Genomic DNA, 20,580 nt, shown 5'->3' with positions numbered 1-20,580 from the left:
AGCAATGGTAACATGGAATAGACTTAGTTTTTGGGTAATTGCCAGGTTCTTATGGCCTGGATTGGCCACTGTTGGAAATAGGATGCTGGGCTTGATGGACCCTTGGTCTGACCCAGTACGGCATTTTCTTATGTTCTTATGATGTCACTTCAGAAGACTAGGAGCATCACTATCAGACAATAAATCATGGGTTGGGGGGAAGAAGAATGAAAAAAAGGGAATGCTGAAATAGACAGCAAATTTTAGAGCATTAATAACTAAATCTTTAGTTGTCTGATCTGTTTTATAGGCTGCTTCAAATAAGATCTGATATTTGTTTCATATGACTGGTGAGCTAATATCACTGCACTGAAAATAACTCAACTCCCGCATGCCGATAGTTTTTACTTTCCAACCAAGGAAGTAGAGGTACAAAGTGGCTTAGATCAACAAGCCTCAAGCCAGAACAACAGCAAGAGGTAAAAAAAAAATGGAAGAGGTAGCACAAAAGAAAACACCCTAAAAGGGAATGGAGCTGCAGTATGAGAGAGCAGACCAGAGCCAAACACGCTACCTGAAATAGAAAACAACAAGCAGAAGAAAAATATCGAGGGATTTCTTACAGCAGAAGTATAGAAGGAGGTCAATGAAGGAATAGGCAAACAGGTGACAAGAAAAAGGTGATTAACTACTCGAGTGGAAGGGGGTCTGCAGCAACAGTGGTCTTCCATAGTCAGTAGTGGCAATGCAAGTTTGTTGGATGGTTTGGCAACAATAAAAAAGCATCCAATGCTGGATCATAGCACCTGTGGAGAGTGGACATGTAAGGTTTATTTATCCATTGCACAATGGAGGGATTTGATTTGGGTCACAAATGTTGTGACTTATTGACAAAGTGAAGCAGCACCAGGAGGGAGGTGTGTCCTAATGAGCATAGCGATCATGTGAACACTTTTAGGGACATTACCTTCAGCCATGGAGACCTTATATCTCTTTTTCTTACTGTCAGGTCAGGGAATATTATGTATATGTAGTCTTTTCACAACATTTGGTACTCCCATTGGCAGTGGCTATTATATTGCTCATGGTCAGTGGTGGGTTGTTTCGTGGAGATATACGCCAGTGGCCAGGTGCAATGGCTTTCCTAAATTGAACAGTGGTCAGGCTGATGAAAGGTCTGTGGGTTATCAGTGGCAGTCATCTGGAAAATATTGGTGTTTGATCAGATGCAGGTTATCTTGAGGGAGCTCCGGGGCAATCAGGGGGCAGTCATGTTAGTGATGTCCATAGGTTAGAATAGGGTGCCATCTTGGTGATACTTGCCGTATCAGCCATCTAAGAACATAAGAACATAAGAACATAGGAAAATGCCATACTGGGTCAGACCAAGGGTCCATCAAGCCCAGCATCCTGTTTCCAACAGTGGCCAATCCAGGCCATAAGAATGTTGAATCAGCACAGCTATTTTGAAGAATCAATTAGGCATGGGTGGTAGCCATCTCATTAGAGGTTGCAGCCTAAAAGTAGAGACTACAAACATTTTATTGATAATTATGCAGGTCTTGGCAACCTACTTATCCAGTTCAATACTTTAGGGTTATTAGATATTCAGTCAGGGTTCAACATAATAATAACAGAACATTATGTAACCTAGCATGAGTTTGCTCTGCATCTTTGCTTTATGTTCTCACATTAAGTAAGCCACTTAAAGGAGCAGCGAGCATCAAAAAGAAGGTGGAACTCTGGCAAAGGCTAATGATATGGCAAAGACTACAACATGTAAACAGATTCCTGCTGCAAAGTAATCTGAAAGAGCACATTATCCTAAATGTCAGGCGGCAATGGCCCCTTTGACTGATTAGAGCAAACTAGATGACCTATTCAACAAACTCTGTGACCAGGCAAAACTGCAAGGGCTTAGTTTTGTGCACCAATGCCTCTGAAGTACCAAAGACCCATGTTGAACCGCTGTTCACATGGCACCCTGCTCCAGGTCGTCACACTTTTAAGGCTCGTGCTCCACTCTAGGGGCCAACCCGTTCCAAGGAAGCCCTTTCCTGCTGATAGGAAAGGGAACTCTCCCCGGTGTTGCAGCCTATCTCTTAGCACCAGTTGACCCATGTTGAACCGCTGTTCACATGGCACCCTGCTCCAGGTCACCTCGCTTTGAAGGCTCATGCTCTACTCTAGGGGCCAAACCCTTCCGGGGAGCCCTTCCCATCTCAAAGGAAAGGGAACTCTCCCCAGGTGTAGCCAGCCTGTATCTAGCCTCTGACCCATGTTCAATCGCTGTTCACATGCATTCTCCTCTGTCTCGGCCTTGAAAACTCTCGTTTGTATATCAGCTATGTCCACCAGATTTTAAAAGACCATCGAGAGATCACTAGATGCCAATGGAAACACCCCACTCTAGGGGCAAACCCATTCTAGGGAGCCCTTTCCTGCACAAAGGAAAGGGAATTCTCCTCGGGTGTAGCCAGCCTGTATCTACCCTTTCACCCATGTTAAACCACTGTTTACATGGTAACCTCCTCCGCCTCAGCCTTGAAAATTCTCGTTTGTATATCTGCTAACTTCACCAGATTGTAAAAGACCAGCGAGAGCTCACTAGATGCCAATGGAAACACCACACTGTAGGAGCGAACCCATTCTACGGAGCCCTTTCCTGCGCAAAGGAAAGGAAACTCTCCCCGGGGCTCTTGTTTGAATATTTGCTACTACCACCAAAATCTGCACCCGCACCTGCTCCACCCCACCCAGGCATAGTTCATCATGTTTCAGGTCCTAGCACTCATGTTAGACTCCCTGGTCCCTGTTTCAAGACGGGTCGGGTGCACAGTACGTCCAGTTGACAGTCCCGCCACATGCTGAGCCTCGTCTTGTCTTGCCTCCTTGTCTTTCCCTTATCAACACCACAGTGACCTGACTACCTCAGCTCTGCCAGCCTGTCTTGCCCTTATCAACTTTCTGCCACTCTGCCTTGCTGCCAATCACCAGATGACTCACTCAACTCCTTGTGGTGTTCTTGCCACTATCATGGTTCCTCAGTGTGTTGGTGCTAGTCTTTCTGCTTGCTATGTTCCCCCTTTATTGTGCTGTAGGATGTTGATGCCATTTGTCTTGCCGCTTTGCCTGTCATGCTGCCTTCGAGAGTTCATGCATCTGTTATCGGTGCTCTTTTTTTTTGACACTCTCGCTGCTAGGGATGTGAATCGTTTTTTAACGATTAAAATTATCGTCCGATAATTTTAATATCGTCTTAAATCGTTATAGTACACGATACAATAGAAATTCTAACGATTTATCGTTAAAAATTGTTAAATCGTGTTAGTGCGCACTAACGGGAGTTAGTGCGCACTAACTCCGAGTTAGCTCACTAACTCGAGTTAGTGCGCACTAACTGAAAATGATACAAATTGACACTTTCCAGGTCAGTAAAGGTCAGTTAGGAATGAATATGTGTTCCTATTGGCTGGCTGCCCTCTTATCTATTGATGTTAACCAGGTTCCCACTGAGGTGATGGTTGGGGGGATGGGAAATGGAAACGGAAACTCAGGAACACTAACAGAAAATGATACAAATTATTGACACTATCCAGGTCAGTAAAGGTCAGTTAGGAATGAATATGTATTCCTATTCGCTGGCTGCCCTCTTATCTATTGATGTTGCCAAGGTTCCAACTGAGGTGATGGTTGGGGGGATGGGAAATGAAAACTGTTGGTAGTTGACAAAAAAAGTAATGTGATCAGTCAATATGACTAGAACCTGTGCCCTATTCCTGATACCAGGGGTGTTGTGATCTTCCTGCACTCAGTGCCCTATCCCTGATACCAGTCTGAGACAGCTCCCTCCCTGCATTACTAGTGAGAGGCTGGCTTCACAGACAGGGGGGAGCTGCCTGACCCTCACTCCTGACTTCCCCCATGTCCCAGCTAGTGAATGGTGTGTGGGTGAGGGGGGGGGGGGGAGGATGGTGAAGTCTGAGACAGCTCCCTCCCTGCATTACTAGTGAGAGGCTGGCTTCACAGACAGGGGGGAGCTGCCTGACCTTCACTCCTGACTTCCCCCATGTCCCAGCTAGTGAATGGTGTGTGGGTGAGGGAGGGGGGGGGGGAGGATGGTGAAGTCTGAGACAGCACCCTCCCTGCATTACTAGTGAGAGGCTGGCTTCACAGACAGGGGGGAGCTGCCTGACCCTCACTCCTGACTTCCCCCATGTCCCAGCTAGTGAATGGTGTGTGGGTGAGGGGGGAGGGAGGATGGTGAAGTCTGAGACAGCTCCCTCCCTGCATTACTAGTGAGAGGCTGGCTTCACAGACAGGGGGGAGCTGCCTGACCCTCACTCCTGACTTCCCCCATGTCCCAGCTAGTGAATGGTGTGTGGGTGAGGGGGGGGGGGGAGGGTGGTGAAGGCTGAGAAAGCTCCCTCCCTGCATTACTAGTGAGAGGCTGGCTTCACAGACAGGGGGAGCTGCCTGACCCTCACTCCTGACTTCCCCCCATGTCCCAGCTAGTGAATGGTGTGTGGGTGAGGGGGGGGAAGGATGGTGAAGTCTGAGACAGCTCCCTCCCTGCATTACTAGTGAGAGGCTGGCTTCACAGACAGGGGGGAGCTGCCTGACCCTCACTCCTGACTTCCCCCATGTCCCAGCTAGTGAATGGTGTGTGGGTGAGGGGGGAGGATGGTGAAGTCTGAGACAGCTCCCTCCCTGCATTACTAGTGAGAGGCTGGCTTCACAGACAGGGGGGAGCTGCCTGACCTTCACTCCTGACTTCCCCCATGTCCCAGCTAGTGAATGGTGTGTGGGTGAGGGAGGGGGGGGGGGAGGATGGTGAAGTCTGAGACAGCACCCTCCCTGCATTACTAGTGAGAGGCTGGCTTCACAGACAGGGGGGAGCTGCCTGACCCTCACTCCTGACTTCCCCCATGTCCCAGCTAGTGAATGGTGTGTGGGTGAGGGGGGAGGGAGGATGGTGAAGTCTGAGACAGCTCCCTCCCTGCATTACTAGTGAGAGGCTGGCTTCACAGACAGGGGGGAGCTGCCTGACCCTCACTCCTGACTTCCCCCATGTCCCAGCTAGTGAATGGTGTGTGGGTGAGGGGGGGGGGGTGAGGATGGTGAAGTCTGAGACAGCTCCCTCCCTGCATTACTAGTGAGAGGCTGGCTTCACAGACAGGGGGGAGCTGCCTGACCCTCACTCCTGACTTCCCCCATGTCCCAGCTAGTGAATGGTGTGTGGGTGAGGGGGGGGGGGAGGATGGTGAAGGCTGAGAAAGCTCCCTCCCTGCATTACTAGTGAGAGGCTGGCTTCACAGACAGGGGGGAGCTGCCTGACCCTCACTCCTGACTTCCCCCATGTCCCAGCTAGTGAATGGTGTGTGGGTGAGGGGGGGAGGATGGTGAAGTCTGAGACAGCTCCCTCCCTGCATTACTAGTGAGAGGCTGGCTTCACAGACAGGGGGGAGCTGCCTGACCCTCACTCCTGACTTCCCCCATGTCCCAGCTAGTGAATGGTGTGTGGGTGAGGGGGGGGGAGGGGAGGATGGTGAAGTCTGAGACAGCTCCCTCCCTGCATTACTAGTGAGAGGCTGGCTTCACAGACAGGGGGGAGCTGCCTGACCCTCACTCCTGACTTCCCCCATGTCCCAGCTAGTGAATGGTGTGTGGGTGAGGGGGGGGGAGGATGGTGAAGTCTGAGACAGCTCCCTCCCTGCATTACTAGTGAGAGGCTGGCTTCACAGACAGGGGGGAGCTGCCTGACCCTCACTCCTGACTTCCCCCATGTCCCAGCTAGTGAATGGTGTGTGGGTGAGGGGGGGGGGTGAGGATGGTGAAGTCTGAGACAGCTCCCTCCCTGCATTACTAGTGAGAGGCTGGCTTCACAGACAGGGGGGAGCTGCCTGACCCTCACTCCTGACTTCCCCCATGTCCCAGCTAGTGAATGGTGTGTGGGTGAGGGGGGGGGGGGAGGATGGTGAAGGCTGAGAAAGCTCCCTCCCTGCATTACTAGTGAGAGGCTGGCTTCACAGACAGGGGGGAGCTGCCTGACCCTCACTCCTGACTTCCCCATGTCCCAGCTAGTGAATGGTGTGTGGGTGAGGGGGGGAGGATGGTGAAGTCTGAGACAGCTCCCTCCCTGCATTACTAGTGAGAGGCTGGCTTCACAGACAGGGGGGAGCTGCCTGACCCTCACTCCTGACTTCCCCCATGTCCCAGCTAGTGAATGGTGTGTGGGTGAGGGGGGGGGGGAGGATGGTGAAGTCTGAGACAGCTCCCTCCCTGCATTACTAGTGAGAGGCTGGCTTCACAGACAGGGGGGAGCTGCCTGACCCTCACTCCTGACTTCCCCCATGTCCCAGCTAGTGAATGGTGTGTGGGTGAGGGGGGGGGGGGATGGTGAAGTCTGAGACAGCTCCCTCCCTGCATTACTAGTGAGAGGCTGGCTTCACAGACAGGGGGGAGCTGCCTGACCCTCACTCCTGACTTCCCCCATGTCCCAGCTAGTGAATGGTGTGTGGGGGAGGGGGGGGGAGGATGGTGAAGTCTGAGACAGCTCCCTCCCTGCATTACTAGTGAGAGGCTGGCTTCACAGACAGCGGGGAGCTGCCTGACTCTCACTCCTCCGGGGTATTGTGATCTTCCTGCACACAGTGCCCTATCCCTGATACCAGGGGTGTTGTGATCTTCCTGCATGCAGTGCCCTATCCCTATTAATACCAGGAGTGTTGTGATCTTCCTGCACGCAGTGCCCTATCCCTAATACCAGGGGTGTTGTGATCTTCCTGCACACAGTGCCCTATTCCTGATACCAGGAGTGTTGTGATCTTCCTGCATGCAGTGCCCTATCCCTGATACCGGGATGTGTGCAAGAAGATCCCAACACCCCTGGTATTAGGGATAGGGCACTGTGTGCAGGAAGATCACAACACTCCTGGTATTAATAGGGATAGGGCACTGTGTACATGAAGATCACAACACCCCTGGTGCCAGGGATAGGGCACTGTGTGCAGGAAGATCACAACACCCCTGGTGTCAGGGTTAGGGCACTGTGTGCAGGAAGATCACAACACTCCTGGTATTAATAGGGATAGGGCACTGTGTGCAGGAAGATCACAACACCCCTGGTGCCAGGGTTAGGGCACTGTGTGCAGGAAGATCACAACACTCCTGGTATTAATAGGGATAGGGCACTGTGTGCAGGAAGATCACAACACCCCTGGTGCCACGGTTAGGGCACTGTGTGCAGGAAGATCACAACACTCCTGGTATTAATAGGGATAGGGCACTGTGTGCAGGAAGATCACAACACCCCTGGTGCCAGGGTTAGGGCACTGTGTGCAGGAAGATCACAACACTCCTGGTATTAATAGGGATAGGGCACTGTGTGCAGGAAGATCACAACACCCCTGGTGCCAGGGTTAGGGCACTGTGTGCAGGAAGATCACAACACTCCTGGTATTAATAGGGATAGGGCACTGTGTGCAGGAAGATCACAATACCCCTGGTATCAGGGTTAGGGCACAAGTTCTAGTCACATTGACTGATCACATTACTTGTTTTGTCAAGCTACCAACTGTTTCCATTTCCCATCCCCCATATACTGTCAGTGGGAAGCTTGGTAACATGAATAAATAAGAGGGCAGCCAATAGGAATACATATTCATTCCTAAACTGACCTTAACTGACCTGAAAAGTGTCAAATTGTATCATTTTCAGTTAGTGCGCACTAACTCCCGTTAGTGCGCACTAACTCGAGTTAGTGCGTACTAATCGGAAAAAACGATTTTTAACGATTTTTTAACTAAAAAATCGTGCCTAACACGATTTTCTTGCCCTGCCACATGATTTCTATCGTTAAGATGATATGGAAAACAATTCACATCTCTACTCGCTGCTGCTTTGTGCCTCTGTTAAAGCACTCTTGCCACTTCTGGTACCCCTTTGCTCCTTTACAGTGCCTTAAGCTATTCATGCCACTTTGGTGCCACTTTGCCACAGTCTAAGTACCTTGGTGCTCTTTTGTTGTTCTGATGATTGCTCCCCAGAAGTTTCATCAAAATTGATAATAAAACCCCAATTCTGCAGCCAAACATAGGCTGCAAATCCTTCCCCCATTGACTTTAATGGGAACCGGAAAATGAATGCACGTATCAATGTATTGGGGTACCATTGTACGAATGCAACGAATATGCTCCCCGACAAATACATATCCCGAATGCAATACTTTCTGGCTGCACATCCCTACCCTGTCCCATCAGCTCGTAACCTTGGAATCCTCTTCGACTCCTCTCTCTCCTTCTCTAGGCATATCCAAAACACTGCTAAAATATGTCATTTTTTTCTTGATAACATTGCTAAAATCCATCCTTTTCTTTGTGAACACACCACCAGAACCCTTATACACTCTCTCATCTCCTCCCACTTACACTATTGCAACCTGCTTCTCACAGGTCTCCTGGCAAGCCGCATTTCTCCACTTCAGTCTGTCCTAAATTCAGCTGCACAACATATCTTTCTCCAAAGTTGCTATGCTCACATAACCCATCTTCTGAAGTCACTGCATTAGCTCCCTATCTGCTCCCACATGCAGTTCAAGCTCCTCTTTCTCACTTACAAATGCCTTCACTCTGCAGCATCTCACTATCTCTTCTACACCCTTCCTCATGCACTCCGCTCATTGGATAAGTCATTCCTATCCATGCCCTTCTCCTCTGCTGCCAATTCCAGACTCCATGATTTCCACCTGGCTGCACCATGTGCTTGGAATAGTCTTCCTGAACTGATGTGTCATGCTCCTTCTTTTGCTATGTTTAAATTCCATCTAAACACCCACCTTTTTGAAACCACTTTTAAATCTTATGCCTGATTGTCTGCTTTTAGTCTTGACTAACTTTCTTTTCTTTTAACCAAGTCTCTTGTTCTGTATGTTTGTCTTCTTAGATTGTAAGCTCTAATGATCAGGAACTGTCTTTTTATATGTTTGTACAGTGCTGCATATGTTGTGTAGAGCTATATGTTAAGTAGTAGCATTAGTAGTATGATAGGTTGGACAGCTGTCGGCTTAGAGGTGAATATATGTATAGTTTCAGCTACGACAGCAACCGGTTTTGGATTACTCCCTGAGCAAATCATACATATCGGCAGATGGCACTTGCAATGGTATAAAATTTATGTGAACCTTGAGCAGGGTAATCGAGCAATAGGCAATGTTCAAAGAATGTGACCACTTTATGATGCCAAGTTTACCTTCACTCATTGCGTGTGGATTTGAGGGCATTCTTGTGTGCATTGGGCACACAGGAGGGCTCTTGTAATATATCTGGGGGGAACACCAAGGTATGGTAAATGATGGGATATCCCTGATATAGATGGTCTAGAACAGGATGAGGTGGGACTATCTAATCCCAATGCAATTTCATTTTATGCACAGTTAAAATCACATGTCAAACTTGCATAGTTTAGTTTGAGTCTTCAGTAAAGTCACAGAATGTACTCTGGTGAATATGAATACATTGCATTTATGGAATATATATTTCATTCTGTAATACTTTTTGAAGGTAAAAAAGGAATAAGTTTAACAACTCCATTTTTCTTAATTCATTAACCTTTTATGCAAATCACTATTGTAGAGTAAAAATAGTCATTAAAATGTGACCTTTTTTTGGCAAATATTTTTCATTAATAATAAATGCATTTTAGCACAGACTAATGGAATTACTCCAGGTAACCACTAAGAGAAGAATTATCTAGGAACTATATGTGTTTCTAATATTCTCTATTAAATATTACATTAGTTTCTTTTCCTGTTTTTAGAAGATCCAAATACATTTATAACACATTAATTTTCTTATTTTCTCAATGATTAGATTTAGGGGCCTTTGCAATAAAACTTGCACATTTTTTTTTCTTTTTACTGTATGCATGTCAGAAATGTAAGTGTTTGCACTAAAGCAACACTTAACTAGCAAAACACTCTGGGGTAAATATTTAGCCACACAGTGGAATATACCCAGATAAATTAGAGTTAGCCAGATATGTTGTATCCAGCTATCTTTAGACCTGCCTCATGATTTATCTAGTGTGTTATGAAGCAAGCTGGAATTTTCTCCGCTCCGGTGGTCCTGCAGCGCAGCAGTGACTGTCATTGACGGCGGCGTCTCCTGACGATAGCACAGTAGGATGCGCGCTCCATCGTGGCTCCTCCCCCCAGCCTGTCGGTTGTCCTCACTGGAAGTTCCCGCACTGAAAGTGGGAACTTGGGGATTTAAGCACCACATCTACAGCACCTTCCTGCCTCAGCAACAGGCTTGGAGCACAAGATGGCGCCGATGGCCATGTGACAGGGGCTGACCAATGGCACCAGTAGCCCCGTGACATAGTATGGGCAAAGGCTATCGGCGCCGTTTTGATCAAGGCAGGCCCGAAAGTCAGACAGCACAGAGAGAGAAATTCCTCACAGAATCCCGCTGGACCACAAGGGATGTTAGTAAGTCTTGGGTAGGGATCAGGATGGTGGGGGTTGTATTTAATGTATTAAAGTGAATTTGAATGCTTGGGGTGGGTTTTTTTTGAGCTTTTGTTCCTCCCCGCGTCATTTTTTGGGCTGGTTTCGTTTTTCCCCATTTAGTTTTTGTTCGTTTTTCCAAAAATCTAACCGAGGAAAAACGAACTTTACCCCGAAGCGTCTGACTCAAAAAATGACCCGGTAGAAAAAAAATGAAGCTCATCTCTAGTCTTCACCCCTGTTTGATAGGGGTGTGCATTCGTTTCCAACGTATTGGTAATCCGCAACATATAGGGCCATATTCGTTGTATTCATGGGGAAGCAAAATGTATCGCGATTCCCCTTGAATACAACGAATCTTCACCAAATTATTCGGCCATCTAAAGGAGTGAATCTAAACAAACCCCCCACCCTCCTGACCCCCCCCCCCCAAGACTTACCAAAACTCCCTGGTGGTTCAGCGGGGGGTCCGGGAGCCATCTCCTGCACTCACGCTGTCGGCTGCCGGTATTCAAAATGGCACCAATAGCCTCTGACCATACTATGTCACAGGGGCTACCGGTGCCATTGGTCGACCCCTGTCACATGGTAGGAGCAATGGATGGCCGGCGCCCCCGCTGGACCACCAGGGACTTTTGGCAAGTCTTGGGATCAGGAGGGCGAACCTGCAGGGGGACGCCCCCGAGGTTCGGCCCCTTGTCGGTACAAACTCTGGAGCACGCGCGCACGCCCTTACGTCATCAGGAACATGGCGGATCCACAGCATCAAGCCAGCCCGGGGATTCCAGGAAGTACGGCGAGGAGAAGCTGCGGCAGCATCTGTCCATCAGACCTGAAGGGAGTTGCCACTAAGGTAGAAAGGGTGAAGTGAGGGTGAGAACAGGCACGAACGCAACAGCAGGAGATTGCAATCGGACTCCCGCTGGACCTCTAGGGACTTTGGCAAGTCTTGTGGGGGTAGAAATTCATCCTATTTTATAACCTGTGGGGTTGACGCAACTCGTAGGTGAGGACGTATGGGTCCCCACCATCGGCAGGTGGAGTGGGCTGAAGGTAGAGGCCACTGGAGCTTCATCTATACCAGCCCTCATTCCCCGTGGGTTGAGCCTTTGAGCCTTTGGGTGCTGGGGTCAGCAGGACATAAGGTGGGCCTCGAGGTTGGTTTGTGAGAAAAGTTGGTTCAGCCCAGAGACAGCAGTCAATAGATGGTGTAGTCCTGTCCTGTACTGGGTACTGTACTTGAACTCGGGCGCCACTGGAATGGAGAGTAGCTGGAGGCACTTGAGCAAAGATAGGCTGAAGCCTAATAAGTCCACGTCCAGGGAATAGGCTAGGAGAAGCGTCAATGGCAGGTTTGGATCAGGGCCAGTGGCAAGCGGAGGTCATGGCAACCAAAGTAGAATTTTGAACATGGAGAAGTCTATAGCATAGTCAATCAAGGCGATGGTCTGATCACAGAGAAGTCAGGCATAGTAAGGCATAGCAGGGGTTTGGGTCTGGAGATAGGCAGTAGAGTAGTCAGGCATAGCAGAGGTCTGGGTCTAGAGATAGGCTGAAGTTTAGTCAAACAAAGCAAAGTCGATATCCGTAGAGTCAGTCCAAAACATAGACAGGGCAGGAACGATGAAGACAGGAACCGGGGACAACGAAGGTCAGGAACAAGGAATAGAGAGGATTCTTTATCAGCAACAAGTATTCGGAGTACGAGGAGACCTGTTGCAAAGGCAACGCTATGGAGCAAGACCTGAGTTTAAATACACTGGAGAGTCTGATGTCATCATCCGGGGCCGCGGCCTTCAAAAGGATTAGCGATGTGCGCGCCTATGGAGGGGTGTGGTGTGGGTGGCGACGTCTCTCCACGGACCACGTGGAGAGGCCTGACAAGCAATGGCATCTTGACTGGCAACCCTGGGGACCTTGGAAGAGCCGGAGGCACTGGAGGAGGTCCGAGGTTGGAGCCGGTGGCCCACTGCCGCTAGCGAGGAGGAACCAAGACCTGGAGTCCGTGTAAGAAGGTGAGGGGGCCGCGCCACGGGTCTACCACGGAGGCATGCGTAACAGTTCCTGCCACATACTTTATAAAATATTAGCATAAATCTCAGTGGGTCCACTTAAGTGTGAAAGTTTTGAATGTTGGGCTTTCAACAAATTAGGAATGGTCTTAGCAGACAAGGACTGTAGAATTTTCTGAAATATTTGTTTTTGGCAAGGAGAAAAGCAGGTGCTGTTACCTCAATAGCTTCAAGAAGTAATGTAAAGAAATAGGTTTTTGATATCACAGGGGCTTGTGCTGTACATGGAAAAATAAAAATCTGCACAGTACATACAGTAAATCTGTCTGTGGAGGGAACCATTATCTTAGATGAAAAGTTCAGATCATACATTAATAGGAGTTTAAGCTAGATAGGGAGTGTCAGAAACAAACCATTTGATGTGGGCTTTCAACTGAAGATAGTGGAGAAAAGCATGAAAGTGAGCCTTTTACAAAGTGACATATAAGCTACAGAGAATATATTCAATATAAGGGGAAGGAGTAGTTAGGAGATCATACATAGTGCAGACAAGCCAAAGATAAATACCTGGAAAGCTGAGTACAAATGTTCAAATTTCAGACGTGTAAGCCCTAATGTTGGATGCAGATCTGATATTGTCGATATCACAAAGACTAGTGGCATGCCACAAGGCATTGGTCCTTGGACACATTCTTTTCAACATTTTTATAAGTGATATTGAAAAAGTTCTGTAGGGAAAAGTTTGACTTTTTGTAGAAAATACCAAAATCTGCAACAGGCTGGATAACTATGAATGATCTAGTGAAGCTCAGAGAATGATCGAATGCCGGTATATAAAAAAATCAAATAAATAAATAAATAAATAAATAAATAAATAATCTTTGGCAACTAAATTTTAAAGCCAAAAATTACAGTTCTGCATTTGAAATGCAAAAACCCAAGGGAGTGACTGTTATCATTTTTTTATGATTCTGTTTTGTTATGCATATAATATAATTATAGTAAATAGCAGCAAAACAGAGATCAAACAAGTATCACAGACAGCTGCGACCGCGCTTACTTTCTTCCTGCACTATTCTCCAGCTCTCCCCGGGTCTGCTCGTGGCACAGGCCAGTCTCCATCGCTGCGTTCCCTATGGCTTCTCACAGCAGCTGAGACGCCGCCACTAACCACGTTGTCTCCAGGCCTTCCTACGTGCGCACTACCCTTTTTGAAGCCTCTTCAGCAGGAACCTTAGGGGTGTCCCTGTTTGATGATGTCATCTGATCAAGGTATTTAAGCTCTACCTTCGACCCTAGCTAACCGACTTGGCAACAAGTTCCGTTCATCTCTACTATCTCCTGCTCGTGTTCCTGTGGCTACGCTATTGGACTCCATTGGACCTTGGACTCTGTCTGGTACCCGCTCTTCAGGGCCAGTGGGCGCTCTCTACATGGACCTTATCTCCTGGCCTCCCCTGTTCCTCGGGATGGCCCTGTGCTTCCTGGAGTCCTACTCTGCAAGGCTCCACACTTCTCGGGGCTGCCCCCTGGAACACCTTTACCACTCAAGAGTTGCCATTGTGCTTCCCCGCTCCTCGGGGTTGTGCCTACGTGCTGTGTTGGATTGTCGGCGCTTCCCTACTCCACGGGGATGCACTCTCATTTAATACAAGAGACTCTCAGCACCGTGCCACTCCTCAAGGCCATGCTCTCATGCTACACTGTGACTATCCGCGCCTCCCCGCTCCTCGGGGTCACGCTTACGTGCTACTAAAGACTGCCAGAACTCCCCTGCTCCTCGGGGCTGTGCTTTTCTATCATACTGAGAATGTCCGTGCTCCTGCTCCTCAGGTTTCAACCTACATCATCATCAGAGACCTGACTTGGGCTTCCCTGCTCCATAGGTTGGCCTACATCACTACAGCAGCATCGCCCTTGCTCCACAGCTCTGCGCCTCGGGGGTGAGTCTCCAGTATACCTCCTGCATGCCAGCCTCACGCCTGCCCAATCTGTGGTCTATCTGGCGCCTTCCCTCTCGGGGCCTCACTCCAGGTACTATCCTCAGCCTGCTAGCCTACTGGGGAATTCCCCTGACTCCTGGGGACCTCTCCACAGCTTACCCAGAGCTCCCTGCTGTGCCTGACCTCGCCTCCCGACGGTGTGTGGGCCTGTGGGGCTCCTCCCTACAGGTGGTACCAACTTGCATCTCGGACCAAGGGTCCACATACCCACAAACCTTAACAATCACTTTGATTAATTATTTCAAAGAACAGATTCTAAACCATCATTAAATGAATATCGCATCAGAAACTATTCATGGTGCTTCTCAATACAATCTACCATCTCTTTCCTCATAATGGACTGCAAACGATGTCAGAAATAAACACCTTCAACTCATTCATTTGCTGGTTCAAAATGTGCTGCCAAACCTTGTTGTGCTCCCACATATAAAAAACTCAAGTTTCACAAAACTTATCTTATAAATGTCTTAATGCTTTCTGGAAACTTCTTAGCTGTGCTCAGTGTATAAAAGCCCAGCCCAGCATAGGCCCATGTTTCAGTGAGACAAATGCCTGCCTCAGGGGTTAACGTGACTAGTATCACAATGTAAACAACTTTAAACAAAAATCTCCACGGGCCCACTTACATGCACATTTCTTTTACTTACACAGACTATTGAAAATTGTGTTCATAGTGCATAGGTCTCATGGGGCTCTAATGGCCCTTAATCTCAAGCAGAAGATGAAGAACCACTTGGGTGGACCTGGGTTTGAAGATGGATGGCTACAATTGTCTCTTTGTCCTTCCCTTCTGATCCTGTCCTCCTTATGGCTCAGTGCTTCTTTGGTGTCTGCCTCTGAATCTACCCCTTTCAGTTTAACCCCCCTCCTCCTCCTTTCTCTTTCTTCTTACCTATTATCCATCTCCTCTTTCTTTCTTTTCCTTCTTGTTAGTTCTCATCCACTGCCTTTTCCTTGCAAGTGTGCCACAGCATCTCTTACACCAAGGCCATATTTCCTCCATCTTGGCTCATAATGCATGCTGGGAGCTGAGCCCTTTATGTGGTATGTACACCTTTTCTGAGGCAAGTAATACATTTTAAGGGTTAGTGAGCACTTGCTAAATATCTAATGAAGGAGAGCATACCACACTATTTAGTGCATACATGTTAAATCCCAATTAGCATCTGACAGTCCTTCATTTACATGCACGTTAATTTTAGTGTAAGGTCTTTTGAGACTAGTTTAGCATGCATCCTAGGGCCTTATTGTTTAACACACTAATATACATGCATGCTAAATGGCCTTAGTGTGCATGCTAGGCTTTTGTGAACAGGCTCCAGAGTTGCACAGATACAAGAATCTTTGAAGGCGAAAGCAGAAATATAGCATATCAATTCTGTATATAGCCAAGCTCAGAGTCATTTTGTATAATCAAACCACTGTGTTCTCAGATTGATAAAGCGAAGGCTGTGATAGAAAGAGAGGTTGAAAAGTTTGCGAAGCAGGATCAAATCCCTGACAAGTTAGAGGAGGATTTTGAGAATTATCCACATATTTTTGCTTACTCCTAGATAAGTTTAATTGGGTTGGCTATCTCTGGATTTGTGATGTTTACTTTTTTTTATATATAGAGAAAGGTCAATATTCAGCAGGCTAGTGAATGGAAAAGTTAGCTTGTCAACTCTGCCTGGATATTCAGCGACACTTAGCTCGAATAAGTCTGCCTCTTGCTGATTGCACTCAGATAACCACACACAGATAAAGTAATCCAGCTATATTTGGAACAGCATTTTCCTCATACTAGCCTAGATAAATTTTAGTCATACCTGCAGAATGTCCCCTGCCCTGACTTTTTTATCTGGCTAAATTCTAACCGGGTAAGGATTTACCTTGGTAAAGTTTTGCTGGAGAGTGTGTGAGAATTTCAAACCTCAGGGTTTGTCCAATCAACGTTGAAAGTAGCTGGAGAAACCATTTGAATTTCAACACCATAATAAATTGTTTCTTGGTACTTAAATTGTTGCCTTTGGCTTAAACTATATTTCACTTTATTGTTTGTATTTTAAATTTATTATATTTGTTTTGACCTAGGAGGAATCCACATAGATAATAGTTTGGCATGTTCTCTCCTATTTTCTAAAATAGAGGAATTTGCTGGTCTTACCCTTCTGAATAAATTCCAGATTGTATTAATGTAAATTAATTACAAGTATATATGAAAGTGATTTGCTGTGTAGTTTTATGTTCTCTAGATAGAGGAGTTCCGGGGGGGGGGGGGGGGGTGAAGTTGGGGTGGAAGTAACCATTTATGTGCATTCTTTTGAAAATCAAAAGGATGCATGTAAATGTATGTGTACACATTTACGTCTGCTTGTAAGAAGGCATAAATGTGTGTGTGTGTGTGTATGAGGTGCAGGTGCATGCATCCACCACCTAATCTTCAAAGTGTACTTTCACCCATAAATATGTTGTCATGGTCTGGCGGCTGGAGCCAAGGAGCACCCCCACATAGTTAATAAAGAGCTTTAGGGCAGGTATGGAGTTGGTCTTCTGCTTAATCAATCCCCTACCCTGCAAGTTGAGCCCTTGGGTTCTGGGGGCCAGTAGAATTTGTCTTCTGAAGGATATCATGGTACAGACTGGAAGCTGAGTACAGACTGGGATCTTGGGTCAGTTGTAAGCTGGACAAGGCAAGGCAGGCTGAATGCTAGATATGGTGCCAGCCATCCATTGCTCCTACCATGTGACAGGGGCCGACCAATGGCATCGGTAGCCCCTGTGACATAGTGAGGGCAAAGGCTATCGGCACCATTTTGAATACTGGCAGCCGACAGCCCGAGTGCAGGAGATCACTCCAGGACCGCCGCCGGACCTCCAGGGACTTTTGGCAAGTCTTGGGGGGGGGGGGTCAGGAGGGTGGGGGTTTATTTATTAGTAATACGTTGTATTCGTGGGGGTTTGTCATATGTTTCATGACCCCCATGAATAGAACAAATATGGCATATACATTGCGAATTGCCAATACTTTGCAAACGAATGCACACACCTACAAGGCAAGACAGCCTGGGTAGGGTGCAAGGCAAGACAGGGTAATGAGAAGGTGACCAGATTAAGAAGCCAAGGTGATCAAAGAAGGGGCCCTGGGTTAAAAAGGGCAGAGGCTTGGGTGTAGTAGAATCAGTGAGGATGTGACTAGCAGAACTATGAACAAAGCTTTATGGAGGCCTCTGTTAATGGGGAGGCTTGGGTATTGTACTATCAATGAGGAGGTGACAGGCAACACAGGGAACAAAGCTTGCTGAGGACACCTGGTAGAGGGAAGACTTACAGCAGGCTGAATCTTTACATGGAGAAACTGCACAGTAGGTGAAACCATGACATCCATTTTGAAAATTTGGGCTGAAAACTGTGTGTATTTTCTGAACTAGAACTTCAGCCCTACAAAATTACTCTCTATATATTCATAGATAACACACTGTCATTCTCACAGTTCCCTCAACTCATAAACTTGGGATCATCTTCAACTCCTCTCCCCTTCTCTGTACACAGCCACAACACTGATAAAATATGTTGATTATTTCTTAAAATCACAAAATGTGTCCCTTTCTTCTGAACACAGTATCAAAATCCTTATTCACCCATCTCCCCTTTAGACAGCTGCAATCTTCCTCTCACAGCTTTCCCACTGAATTATCTCCATGACTCTTTATTCAAAATTCAGGTGCCTGACATATTCCTCCAATACCTTTACCACTATGTAAGTATTCTTCTGAATTTAGTACATTGGCTCCTAATCCCCATCTACTTAAGCATATATTCCAAACTTTCACCTGTTCAATTTACAAATACACTTTTCTGCAGCACCTCATTAAATTGTCTCTCATTTCCCACTACACTCCTCCCCTTCTCCTCTAGCTGCATAAGTAAAAAAATATCCATATAACTGGTGGACATCTGCTATGTGTGTATATCAGTGCTCCTAATTTTAATCAATTACACAAAGAAATTTAGCGCATATATTTTTCTTTGCATGTGTTCCCTAAATTAATTGGACAGATAGACAGACGGGCCATATGATCTTTTTTTGTTGTTATCTTTCTAGGTTTTACGTGTGTAAATTATCAAATTTTATAACATGCACACGTGAAGGAAATTAACACTTTCATAAATTAGCCCACCAGTTTGCCCAGTCAATTTCTGGGTCATCAAGATCCCCCAGTCCTTCAGCCTGCACTCCCCCAGTTTACCCTGTCCCCTCACCCAGCCAGTTTTTGGCTATAAAGAATTACACCAGATAATTAGTAGGTATAAATATGTAGGGGTAACAGCCATACATGCATCAAGTTTGTAGGATTTAAAACAGCACCTTATATACTTAAATGTTGGCTCCATCCTGGAACGTCCCTGGTCTGCTCCATCCCACCTTTAATTTTTACAAACAAATTTATTTGCACTCATTTACTTGTGCATGTATATTTAAAATTTATAAACTAGCACGTGTGTGAATATGAGCTATTTGTGCATGCATATGCTTATTTTTAAGCACACAATTCTTTTAAAATTTACCTTTTTGTATGCACTATTTTGAAATCGTATGATATAAATCAGAATGAAACTCAACATAAAGAAAATGTACATATATAATATTTTAAAGGGAAAAATATTGAGGCAAAACTGAAACAAGTATTGTCTTAGAATAGAAATAATACATTTGCCACACTGGTTTACATTTATAAAAGATATCATATAAACACTATTTGCTAGGTAATATAGCATTAGCATGTTTATTACAATAAATTCTAGTGTGACCACCCACTGTTTCCATACAGTGGGGATAAACATGATATTTCTTACCAAAACAGAAGTTTTTGCTAGGAATATATGACCACGTAAATGTGAGCAATGTTACTGTATGAGAAAAAGCATAGCCATGCAATGGAACTAACTGAAAATGGTTGTTAACGTTTATTTCATTTTCCCACAAAGATGATATGAAACACAGTTACTGCTGCAAAATCTTTCATGAACATTCCCAAACCCTTAATCAAATGAAAAAGAACTTGAAGGTCATTCCAGGCTTCTTTTCATCTCTCAAGAGTGCATTCATAGGTTCACATGGGGTCTTCATCTATTCTCTGCAATACAGACAACTAGTCTCAGTATATACAAGCTTTCTTACAACCTTGAACTGCTCTCAGGGCTCTGGCCACCTATACTGAACAATATGGGTACAAAAATTGAAGAAGCTTTTAGATTTTATAGCCTATTGATTTTTATATTTTCTAATGTATTAGAGCAATTTTTCAAATGTATCCACCTTGCCTTGATATCTTGAGTATGAAGTGAAGCTGTCACATTTATTAGCTTTGGTTTTATAGAAAAATAATATTTGGCAGGAGATTTACTGTTATCTCAATGATACAAATGGTTTTGGTATATGTATATATCTATATCTATTTATCTATCTATATATACATATATACATGCACACACACACAGTATAAATCTAGTGATTGAACCTAATATAAATTATCACACAATTTTTCATTATTGAAACATTTCTTAAATATGATTCCAAAAACAGATCTATGACCTAAATATAAAACAAACCATGCACTGTTATGAACTGCTGCCCGCGGGTCTCCCCGCAAGCAGGCTCACTCACCCCATGCTGTATATCTTCTGCTGACGTGGCAGGACGCTGCTGTCGGCCTTCCACGTGGCCGGTGCCACGGACTCTGTGCTCTCCCTCGCGAACCGGAGGCCGCCCCAGTTCTTTCCTGCTCTGCGGTCGGAACCACGGCCCTCCGGCGACTCCTGACGGGGCTGGAAACGCCCCCGATGCTGATTCCTTTTTTGCGGCTGGAGGCCGCAAAAGCCTCAGTCTTTCCTGGCGGCTGGAGCCGCCCTCGAGGCTTCCTGCAGCGGCTGGAGCCGCTGCTTACATCGGGCCTGCGTCTCAGGCCAGCTCTGCCTCTTCTGCACGCTGTGCGTTGGTGCAGGCCGCTGTCCCCGGTCCTACACAGCTCCCTGCTGCTTCTTAGGCGCCAGCACGCACCCCTCTACAGAATTTAAAGGGCCAGGCACAGGAAGTGTG

The sequence above is a fragment of the Rhinatrema bivittatum genome, chromosome 1, assembly GCF_901001135.1.
Source record: "Rhinatrema bivittatum chromosome 1, aRhiBiv1.1, whole genome shotgun sequence".
Lineage (NCBI taxonomy): Eukaryota > Metazoa > Chordata > Amphibia > Gymnophiona > Rhinatrematidae > Rhinatrema > Rhinatrema bivittatum.
Note: the sequence above shows the minus strand (reverse complement) of the source record.